This window comes from Phyllostomus discolor, chromosome 5 (assembly GCF_004126475.2).
Source record: "Phyllostomus discolor isolate MPI-MPIP mPhyDis1 chromosome 5, mPhyDis1.pri.v3, whole genome shotgun sequence".
NCBI lineage: Eukaryota > Metazoa > Chordata > Mammalia > Chiroptera > Phyllostomidae > Phyllostomus > Phyllostomus discolor.
The window spans coordinates 32153590-32165172 of NC_040907.2; positions in this window are offsets into that span (position 1 = coordinate 32153590).

An 11583-nucleotide genomic window follows, 5' to 3' on the forward strand; every position below is an offset into this window, starting at 1 on the left:
TCCCACCAGAATGGAGCTCCTGAAGGGCAGGGTCAGTTTCTTGTATCTTCCTGGCATCCCCAGCACCCAGCATGGTGGGGAAGGGGCATCAGAAAGTGCTTGGCCATTACCATCTGTGGTGTAGCTCAGGTTTTCTAAAACTTCCACAGCCGTGATCTCATTTGGGATTCACAGCAACTCTGTGAAACATGGCAGGGATAGTCACCCCATTTTATAGCCAAGGAAACAGAGGCTCAGTGAGGTGTTGCTGTATCCATTGTCCATGCAGTTGGTTCATAGCCGTCTACATGGTATACTGTACCTGCAGCTTCTGGAGGGATTCCCACTGTTGGGGGGTTGTGGGGGGGCACTGTTTCTGCCCTGGGTATGGAGACAGGGAGCTCTGTCTGGTCTAACATCCTCTGAATCTCTTCTCATTTGCCTCCACCTATTTTAGCCAGCAGAGGGAAGCATCAAAACACAGAAGTTTGTAAAGCCCAGGACTCACTTGGGTTCACCCTCACTTTTTGTCAGAGCCTTAGCAGAGTTCTAAGCAACTATAATGATGGCCATTTACTGAACACCTACCGTGTACCACAATTACGTGTGTGTGTGTGTGTATATATATATAAATTAAATATATAATTTCTAATCTTTGAAACAACTATTCATAGAAATGATGACCATACATCCCCATTTTCCAGCCAGAGAAACTGGGTCACTTGCCTGAGGCCATGAAGTTAGTAAATGGTATACCAGGGATTTGAACCAGGTTTGCTTGTTCCAAAGGATTGATGTGTCAACCTTAGCAGGTCCAGGACAGATGTCTGCAGAATGAACTTGTTGAGTGTAGTCAAGGCAGGGTCCTGCCATTCCCAGATACCCTGCTCCTCCCAGCCATCTTATTTTTCTGAGTCAATACCACACAGGGCTGAGGGCAGATGCCAGGATTTCCAGGAGGAAATCATCCTGCTCCCGACTTTTACTTCCTAATCTGTCGCTACCTGATGTTTCCCAGGTGCTTCCTCTCTCTCTCTTCTTTCTGATGCTCCTTCAGTCCTTCTTTTCTATCATGGTGTCACAAAAAACAGGAGCTGGGGACTGGAGTCTGAAACATTGGACCAAGTTGGATCCTGACCTCTGGCTTTGCTGATTATCCTGGCCTTGCTGCTGCTAGTCCTGCATCCAGGGGACCCTCAATGGCCTCAGCCCTGTTATAAGCCTCCATCACCTCTTGTCAGCTCTCCTCACTGCTCTCCCACTCTCCAGCCCTTCCTAGCTCCTTATAATATTCCTCACATTACCCCTCACATCATAGCCAGAATGGGCCTCACTGACAATGCCTCAGTTTCCTTCAAACCTCCCAGCATTTCCCATGGCCTCTACAACATGATCTGGGCCTGGCCTCCCTCTACAGCCTCTTCCTTCTGTCTTCCCCACCCTCATACCCATGCCCAAGCTTTCTCCCACATCTGGCCTGCTGTCCCCTGCCTCTGTGACCTTGGCCACCCACATTACTTCTTCTGCTAAGGGATACTCATTTGTCTTTCCAGACTCAGCTTTAGTGACACCTCTTCTGGGAAGTTTCCATCACCCCTCTTCTTTTCCACCTGAGTTACAACAAATTCTTCCCCCATCCCCCTTCCTGCAGTTCCAACACCAAAAACCCTTGACCATCCCAATTTGTTTTGTGTCTTTCACTGTTACCCATCTGTGAGTTCCTGGATGATAGGAACCATGTCAGAGATAGCTCTGTGTCCCAGCCCTCAGCCATGGTCTCAGCACACAGTAGTACCTTAGTATGTGAACTTGACCTCAGATGGCTTTGCTGCTCAGGCCCATGGCTTCGGGCTCCCCTGCACTGATCTCCTCTGAAGTTACAGGAAAACTGCAATATGGGATCAAGAACAAGGTGACTTCAGTGTCCCTGCTCTGGTCAGGTGACCCCTTCTTCCAGATACCCTTCCACAATTAGGGCACGTCTTCCACTGCATCTCACCATGGCCAAGAGGAGACCCTGTCTTTGAGTTCTGCCTTGCTATAAGCTTTGAGGCACAGTCCCTGCCTCCTTCTTCCCCAATGACTCTCATCTCCAAAGGTCTGTCCCCAGTTTTCATAACGTCTCTGTGCAGCTCCTAGCCTCCCACATTACTCGCCCCCTGTTGTTGTCATTTATCAGGAGAGAAGAGGGAGAAGGTGAGGTTGGAGACAGTAGAGAGTGGTGGTGTAGAGAGGGAGGAATACAGTAGTCTGTCTGACCCATGGGGACACTTTCCCTGACCCCAAGTGGATGCCTGGCACCATAGAAGTACTGAACCCTGTAGATACTCATGCTGTTTTCTTATATACATACATATACGGTAAAGTTTAATTTATAAATAAGGCAAGTAAGAGATTAACAACAATAACTCCTAATAGAATAAACAAATTATGACAACAGACTGTAATAAAAGTTATATAAACATGGCATCTCAAAAAGCCTTGTAGTACTGTACATACAGTGTGGATACACCAGACCAGGGATGGCTCATGTCCCGGACAGGACACAGAGGAGTGGTGCAGAATTTCATCACACTGCTCAGAATGGCATGCAATTTAAAACTTATGAATTGTTTTTTCTGGAATTTTTCATTTAATAGTTTTGGGCCTCAGTTGACCACTGGTAACTGAAACCTTGGAAAATAAAACCATGGATAAGGGGAGACTGCTGTGCCTTATATTCTAAGGCTTCACTTCTCATGAAGTGACAGGCAAGGGTTAAGCAGAAGTAATTCCTCCTGTTTGGCCTGTGCTGCAGGGAAGGGGACCATTGCTTTACTGTCAGGATCTTCGGCATCTTCCTAGGCAGTGCTGTTAGAGGCAGCTGGAGAGGGCACGCCCTCTGCCCTTTTCTTTCTTTTTTGTCTTCTTTTGGCAGAACTGCCTTCACATCTTAAGCTCATGTCTTGTCCTCTCCATTCACAGACATGTTTGCAGTACATGTGGTCTGATCAGTTTATTGTTAGACACTAATCATGGTGTGGAGGGATTCATTTTTCAATCTATCTGTGCCAATTGTAGTTGCCTGGCTTAGTTTGGGCATTTTGATCATGGAGGAAATATTACCCCCCTCTGGGTATGTCCAGAGGAGTCTGTGTCAGTCCCAAAGTCGATTCTAGATGCTCGTTCTCAAGTCTGGAAATTGTTGTACCTTCTCTTGTAGTGATGTTTCCTTAAGCATCATAAAGGTGACAATCCATTAGATAATAAGCAAGCATGGCCAACTTCATCTGGGACCCACTTCACACATGATGAGAAAACTAGCATGCCCCTCACAATCAATATTTCAGAGATTCTCAGAGGCATGCATTTCTCCTGAAGACCTCTTGGTCTTTGTGTTGGTTTTAAGCATGTCTGCCAATTCTGTGATACTCTCCCTGTCAAGAGGTGGAGTCTAACTCTCCTCTCCTTACCTTATGGCAGGACTTAGTGATTCATTCCTGGTAAACAAAATGAGGTAGAGGTGATGCTGCTGGGAACCTGAGGCCGGATCCTACAAGATCTTGGCATTTCTGTCAGGCTCTCTCCCTGGAGGCTTGGTTTTGGAAAGGAGCTGCTGTGTTGTGAGGAAGCCCATGCCACTCACAGAGGCTATGTGCCAGCAGCCCCAGCTGAAGTCCAGGGGTCATGTGAATGGCATGTGAGTGAGGAAGCCCTTGAGAGGACTCGAACCCCAGCTACTGCCTGACTGCCACCACTCTATGTCCCAGTGGTGCTGTCCTCTTTCTTGGCTGCTTGGTTCCACACACATCATTGCCATTGCTCCTTCAGCCTCATGCAGCATAACAGATGCAAGGCTAGTGTGTGCAGTGGGTAATGTTGAAGATCAGGTGCTGCAGAGGGGAGCTGCATCAAACCAGACAAATGAGGGCTTAAACTTGAGTAGTATCGAACTCACTTTGGCCAATTTCAGAGGTAGTCCAGACCACTGGAGATTTTTGCTGTCCTGGCCACCCTTGGCCTGAAGCTTTCTGCCATCTTCGTGGGCCTTTCTGCTTGTCTCAAAGCCTGTCCTCCTGTCCCTCTTTATTTATATTAATTCTTGTTTTCATAAGAGCCACCAACAAAGAGGTGGAATGTTATTTCCCTACATTTAAAGTTATTTACTTTTTCCAACATTCTTCCTAAAGGAGGCAGAAATGTTCTCACCTCAGTCACTTCAGGGTCTCCTTGCTCCCTCTGCCAGGTGTGTGTCAAGCTCTATGAGTCACTGTAATGCTACTGAGGCTGAGTGTAGGGTGTCTGTTCTCAGGGCCATGCCTGGAGCTGTTAGTGGTTCTGTTTCACACTTATTGTCAAAACATGGGTTGGCTGCCATGTGTTCTGTCATTACCATCCATAAGGTCTCTTGAGGTTCAGCTCCCAGCCATGTGTGCACACGTCCTGGGTGCATAGAACACTCATTTGCTCCAGTGCTGTGAGGGTGTTGAGACCCATCAGCCCAGAAGCATCATGCTGCTCCTTCATCACCTCTCTAGAGCCACATGGCCTCATGGGCATTGTTGTTTTCATGGGCTTGACCCCAGAGAGACTTGTGTCCTTTTCAGCTCTCTGAGTCCTCAGCACAGGTAATAGGAGGACCTTTGTCAGGGACTTGTTACAGTCATCTCTTCCCCATGACTTTGTTCCTCATTCAGTTCAGTTCTGGTCTCAGCTGTGGGAGAGTCGCTCTGGTTGATCATGTGTTCCTCCAAAATGATGGTTTATGTTATAGAGTGTGTGCTCCAAATTCTCCAGGGATTTTTGAGCCCGACTTTTGGAACTCAAGGTCTGGGCTTTAGAATCCCCAAATCGAGAATTTAACTCTGATTGCTAAGAGCTGCAGGTCCACACTCTACCTGAGTGTGGACTGGGAAGGGAGTAGACCCAGAGGGAAAGGAGAGCAGTGCACAGAGATAGCAGAGTACTGGGAAGTAGCATCTTACACCGAGATTTAAGGTGTCTTTGTCCACTCAGCTTGCATCTAACCTGTATCCAGGAGAATTTCATCAAAGGATACTTTTTATGGTCTTTCTCCAATCTAAAATATGTTCTTTCCCTGATAACCCTTTTACCTTCTTCCTAAGCCAAGATTGCAGATAACTTTTTAAAAATAGCACTTTCCCCCTTCCTATTATATAATTATAAAACTGTGTAACCAGAGCTATGGTGGAAGCCAGCACTGGAGACCTAGGGCACAGTACAGAAAGAGACTAGTTGCAGGGTGCACCACAGAAAACTTCCCGGAAGAAGTGACATGTGAGCTGGCAAGAGCATTCCAAGAAGAGAGAACAACACAAGAAGCTGCAGAGGTTGTCCTGGGGACGATGAGCAGGAGATGTGGAGGGACCTACAGGGTGCAGGCAGGAAGGGAACACCAGAGTGACCTGAAGGAATCAGCTTGTGCCAGGCCTGGGTAGCCAAGGGTTTGGCTTCCAACCTGAGGGTAAGAGGTGCAATTTCATTGGCAGCTTCTACACAAGGCAGTGCCATGATTCAAATAGTTTTCTCTCTGTTCCCTCTCTTGTTATTTGCTCATCCCACTCTCTGCATCTGAAGGAGCCAGTGCCATTCTCTTCCTTGTACAGGGAGGGTTTCTGGTCTTGCTCAGTCCCTGCATCCTATCTCTTTCCCCCTTACTCCTAAACCCTGCCTCTCCTGGCAGCTTCATTACACCTACCCCAAACTTGCAAGTTGTGAATATCACCTTTACTCTTCTACCTCCAGGCTTTGGTTTTCTGTTCCCTCCCCCTGAAATACCCTTCCCCGACTCCCTTCTATCTGGTTATCTCTTACTTATTGTTCAGGCCTCGGCTCTGTATCTGCCTCCCCAGATTGTGTCAAGCATTTTTCCCACAGATGGCTCTGATCTGTCTCCTCTGGTGCCTCAGAGGGGAGCCTGGCCTAATGCTTGGCCTGTAGGCTCAATCCCAGCCCATGTCTGTCTGGGCAAGGTGGCTGAGTTGTTTCCTGGGGTGGATTTCTTTGGCAGAGGGAGCAGGGAGGTGGGGGTGGACAGTGTTCTCAGGCCCTGAAGACAGTTTCTGCCCCAAGGTTCAGGGCACATCGTGTGCAATGGAATTAGTGGGTAAATAATTAGGCAACTGCAAGTGAGGTATGGCCACAGGGAGGGGAACCAAACCTTGGTCTGGGTTCTGGGGCCCTAGCTTTGGCCACATAGTCAGAAGATCTGGGCCTCCACTCAGAACCTGGAAGGATTTGCTATGAGACCCTGGCAAGTTGTTTCCTTCTCCTGAGCCTCAGTTTCCTTATTTATAAAATAAAAGGGTCTCACTAGGTGATCTGTCTCTGGAGTCTTCTCAGCGAATATTCCTGACTACCATGCTGAGACTGCTGGTGTTCCCGGGATGAACCAGACTCCATTCCCGCCCTCAGGTGTCACACAGTTATGGTGGGGGTGCGGAAGCAGACACACTCGGATGCTCCCAACACAGTGGCAATATGGAAAGAGTGGCCTTTATGGTCAGACTGAGGTGGGAAAGCCCAGGCTGAATCATCTCGAGCAACTGTCTTTATGTCCCTGAGCCTCAGTTTCCCCTTTGGTAAAATGAGGGTGATAATTCCTGTTTATGGGGGTTGTGTTACCAAGGTTACGTGAAAAAAATTCAGCTCTAGCTGGCTGGTTCAGTTGTTTGGAGTGTTGTCCCATGTACCAAAAGGTTTCAGGGTTACCCTGCTGGTGTGGTTCAGTGGACTGAGCACCAGCCTGGGAATTGAAAGGTTGCCAGTTCAATTTCCAGACAGGGCACATGCCTGGGTTGTGGGCTGGGTCCCTAGTCAGGGGTGTGTGAGAGGTAACCACACACTGATGTTTATCTCCCTCTCTTTCTCCCTCCTTTCCCCTCTCTCTAAAAATAAATAAATAAAATGTTCAAAAAAATTTTTTTCTACTGTTGATTCCTGGTCAGGGCACATACCTATGTTTTAGGTTTGATTTCTGTTCCGGGAGGGTATAGGAGGCAACCAGTTGGTGTTTCTCTATCACATCAATGTCTCTCTCTCTCTCTCTCTCTCTCTCTCAAATCAATAAACATACCCTCAGGTGAGGATTGAAAAAAAACCCAGTATGTCTAAAGAAATTGGTGCTTCAGGCATTATTGCAGAAATGGCAACAATCAAGAGAAGCCTGTGGGAGGTCTCAGAAGGGATGGGATTCACTCTGCTGGGAATGAGCAGGTCCTCCCAGCATACCAGGGCTCGCCACAGGACCCAGTTTTCTATCCAAGCTGGCGTAGTCCTCACTGACTTTGCCCTCCCTGCTCTGGCTGGCTCTGCTCTCCTTCAGCTCCCCCAGTATGCTGGGTCCCATCCCTGCTCCATGTCCCTTCTGACTGCTTCCATGCCTATCTGGAAGACCACAGTTTCCTCTCCCACTTGGGGCAGTCACCCATCTACCTGCAAAATGTCTCTTCCTGCCTGAGGAGGATCCAGCAGTGTCTTTCTTGTCCCCCTCCACATCCAACCCCATTTCATGTCCCTTCTCCCATGGGCACAGCCAACTCTGCACTGAAGTTCTCATGTCCTACACGTCTGGCACCTGGGTCCACTTCTTATGCCCTCTCTGTGCTGCATTCTTAACCTCAGTCTCTACCACCACCTTCCCTTCAGCATTAAAAATGCTCAGTCTCCCCACCTTAAAAGTCAAAACTCTCAGGGATTTACTGTTGACCTTCACCGTTTACATTCCCCACCTCCCACTCCCTCCTCCATCCACTGTGTTCTGTGCTCTGGCCTCTGAGTCATTTCCCAGGCGTGTCTCTGGCCCAGGTTAGCAAGGCAGTGCCCACCCTCCATCCCTGCACAATCCACAGGACCTTTGTTCTGAGCATGTCTCTTTTCCTCAACCCACTCAGCTCCAGATCAGCAGGCCTGAGGGCCTTTCTGTGTTTGCTGGCCCCCAAAATGGAAACCTTGCCAGGTCAGGGCAGGAGGCTAAGCAGGGAGCCAAGGTACTGACTGAGTGAGCTCTCAAAGGTTTTGGAAGCTGTCCTAATCCTAAGTAGTAACTAAGTGGTTGAGACCACCCACAGGGTGGTGTTACTGTAACCTGAGCCAGATCACTTGATCACTTGCTGACCTGCACCTGCCCCAGTGTCCTTGGTTGTCCTTACTGGAGATGGGGTCACCCTTGGGCCTGTTTTGCTGAAGTGAATCTCTGTTCCCTGAATTAGAGAGGAAAGAGTTTCTGAGGACATTGATTCAACCCCTCTTCCTCTACCCCGATGTCTGGAACCCCAGCTCTGCTTGCTCACTTCCAGTGATGGGGAGCTCACCATCTCATAGCTCAGAGGTATCTGCCCAGCAGGCTGGTTGTGTAATGGGCCTGGCATGGTAGGAGCTCTGTAACTGTGAGTTCCTGTTCTCTTGTCCCTTCCCTCTCTCCAGGCAGTGCTTGCTGCATGTCAGAGAGTTTTTACCCCCCAGTGGGTCTGATACCATGCCTTTTTGGTGAGTCCCTGCAGTTGGCTTCACCCTTCCATATGGCCCAGGAGAAACACAATGAAAGACACCCTCAGCTTCATGGAGCACCTTCTTTCTATGCATGTGCAAATGAAATCTTAGCATCTGATCTTCACAGGCACACTGGCTGGAATGGGTAGTATGTTTTGGAGGTAGAATGAGGATATGTAGAGTACTTGTTTTCTGCACTTACATAGCAAGTACTTTGCTTTTCACTTAAATAGTACTTTTGGAGGACATGTTTGTGGGAGACTCTTGGAGACTATTCAGCGTTGGGGGTGGGCTAAGATGCCCTAATTGTTTCTCAGGCACTGTCACCAAAAGTGTCTTCAGCGTGCACTGAAGGGTTCCCCACACTCCCCTGCTCAGCCATCTCCAGGAGGAGCAACACTGCCCCCTCCACTGCCCTCCCCCATGGGGTCATATCATCTTTCTTCCATTTTGTTTAGTGCTCTTTAGTTTTCATTTCTATAAAAGAAATGAAAATGTTTTTCCTCAGTTTTTTCTATATTTATTTTTCTTTTCTTTCTTGCTTTCCTTTAGATTAATTGAACATTTCCTCTCATTTCTCAGCTACATGTTTAAAATTTGTTAAATTATATTCTTAAGTGGCTCCCTATATATTTTAATATGTATACTTTACATATCAAAGTTCACAGTTAAAGTAAAATTAAGACTTTCCCATCCTGAACAATTCAAGGTCCTTTGAACACTCTTATCTTATCCTCCTTCTGCCCACGTTACTAGTAGTTAGTTTAGTCATATATATTTTTTGAACACTTCACAAGACCTTATGATTATTATTTTACACAGCCAATGCTTATTTAGATTTACCCATGTGTCTGCCGCTTTCTACTCACTATTGCTACTCAGAGCTTCCTTGTGGGATTTACCTTCCTCAGCTGTGAAGTGTATTTTTTCCACTTTTCTTCAGGTAGAGTCTGCTGGTGACAACCTCTCAGCTTCTCCTTGTCTGAAAACATCTTTATTTCCTCCTCGTATTTGGAAGATCATTTGTCAGGTCATACAAATCTAGGTTGAAAGTTGTTTTTTCTTAGGCTTTGAAGGTATTAACCTACATCTTCTGGCTTCAGGGTTGCTGTAGATAAGAAAGTCTTTAATTGTCTTCCTTTCATGGTTGTCACCTTTGTCTTTGCTGTTCTGCAGACTCAGCATGATGTTTTGAGATGTGGATTTTTTTCACTTATCCCACGTAGAATTTATTACCTTCTTCATCCTAACGTTGTTCTCAGCCAGGGGCCCTGAATCCAGGAGTGGGATCGTCTAGCAATTTCCACTCAAACAGCCAAGTAGAAGTAACATTACTTTCTTTATATCTCCTTGAATATTTCAATGTATGGCAGGACTAACTTCTTAGTCTCTGAGAATGCCCTTTGCTGCTCTCTGGGCTTCCTGCTACTGTGACTGTCTCAGGAAATCCCCAGGAGCTGGCTGGGGTCAAAAGATCACGTCTGGTTGAGTTTAGCTCAGGTGGGCCACTCCTGGAGTCAGGAAGACACCACAACTATAATCAGAAGCTCAAGGGAACACCTGCTGTTGCCATCACCAGTGCTGTTTCTGAACCTGTGAGGGCTTCACGTCCCATCTGAGGCTGCTCTCCCACTGCCCCAGCCCTGCCACGGAGCAAGTGCACATGTCATCCCTGCCAAGGTGACACTTGACATTTAGCTTTGAAATGATGAGACTGGATTGGGAGTAAAAAGGAGAAAACTGTATTTGAACAATGATAAAAAAAAAGAAATGATGAGACCAAGGTTCAAACAAACAAAAAATACAGAAAACAATAGAACAGAATCTATGTACCTACCTCCCAGATTTTATTTAATAGATGTGAATATTTTGCCATAATTGTTTCAGATGACTTTTTCTCTTTAAAAGCAATTAAATGTTAGATACAGCTAAAATCCTACCCTGATCATTCCTCTTCCTTTCCTCTCTCCACAACAGCCTAACCTGAAATAAGCATCCTTCCATACAGGTTTTATAGTTTTTAGAAATATGGTGTGTGTATAATACCTAGCACTGCTTTTCATGTTTCAGTGATATTGAAATGTCATAGATGATAACAGCAGAATTACAGACCTGTAGGGATAAATGAAATACTTAGATGGTGCTGTGACTATTGACTGTCCACATGGAAACCGAAAAATTAGATCTCTACCTTATATTCTGCACCAAATTTCAAATGTATCAAAGATGTGCCCTCCCCAAACTGCTTCTCCCATGGACCTGATTCTGACCCCAATGCTAAAGGCCCCCAGGACACCTGAGGCAGAAGTTTGGCTTGCCTTCCTGGGTAGTTCCTGAATGGAACAAGGTTGGCTTCTGGGCCTCCTGATCTCGCCCTGCCCCACCCATATTCCACAGCCAGAGCCTCCTCCCTCCACCTGTACATACCTAGGCCTAGGTACAATACAAGCCAGGGCTAGCTGGGATTATTCTAAGTGTATCTCAGTGAGACAGGTTATCTGGAAGACAAAGAAACCCCAGAATCTAAGCTAGAAGTTTTCTCATCCATTCTCTCCTTATTGATCATTGCTCATCCAAAAACAGCTATATGAATATTTAGTTTAATTGTGCTGAACATCCCATGTGGAAGCTGGGTGCTTTACACATGTTAACTTCTTTAATCTTCCAAACCTTATGAAGTAGACACTAATATAACCTGTGTTGGACAGGTTAGCAGCAGAGATTTAGAGAGGTTAAGAAACTTGTCCTGGGTTAAGTGTGTGTCTCAGGACAGTTATGTCCACCTACCATTTTCTAAGCTAGCCTTAGTTTCTTCCCAAGTGAATTCTCAGTGGTTTTTGCCAGGAGCCGTGGCTCCTCATCAGGTGGGAACTCCCTCAGGATCTCCCCAAACACTCCATGATGCCCTCAGGCTGAGTCCTCACTAACAAATAAACTCACCATAAACTACGGAAGTCTTCTGATAGCAGTTCCTGCAGCCTTACTCTCTGACTTCAATGACTTGCATTTTTTAATTAATTTTCTTTTGAGAGTGAGAGAGAATGCAACATTAATTTCTTGTTCCACTTATTTATGTATTCACTGGCTGTTTCTTGTATGTGTCCTGACTGGGGA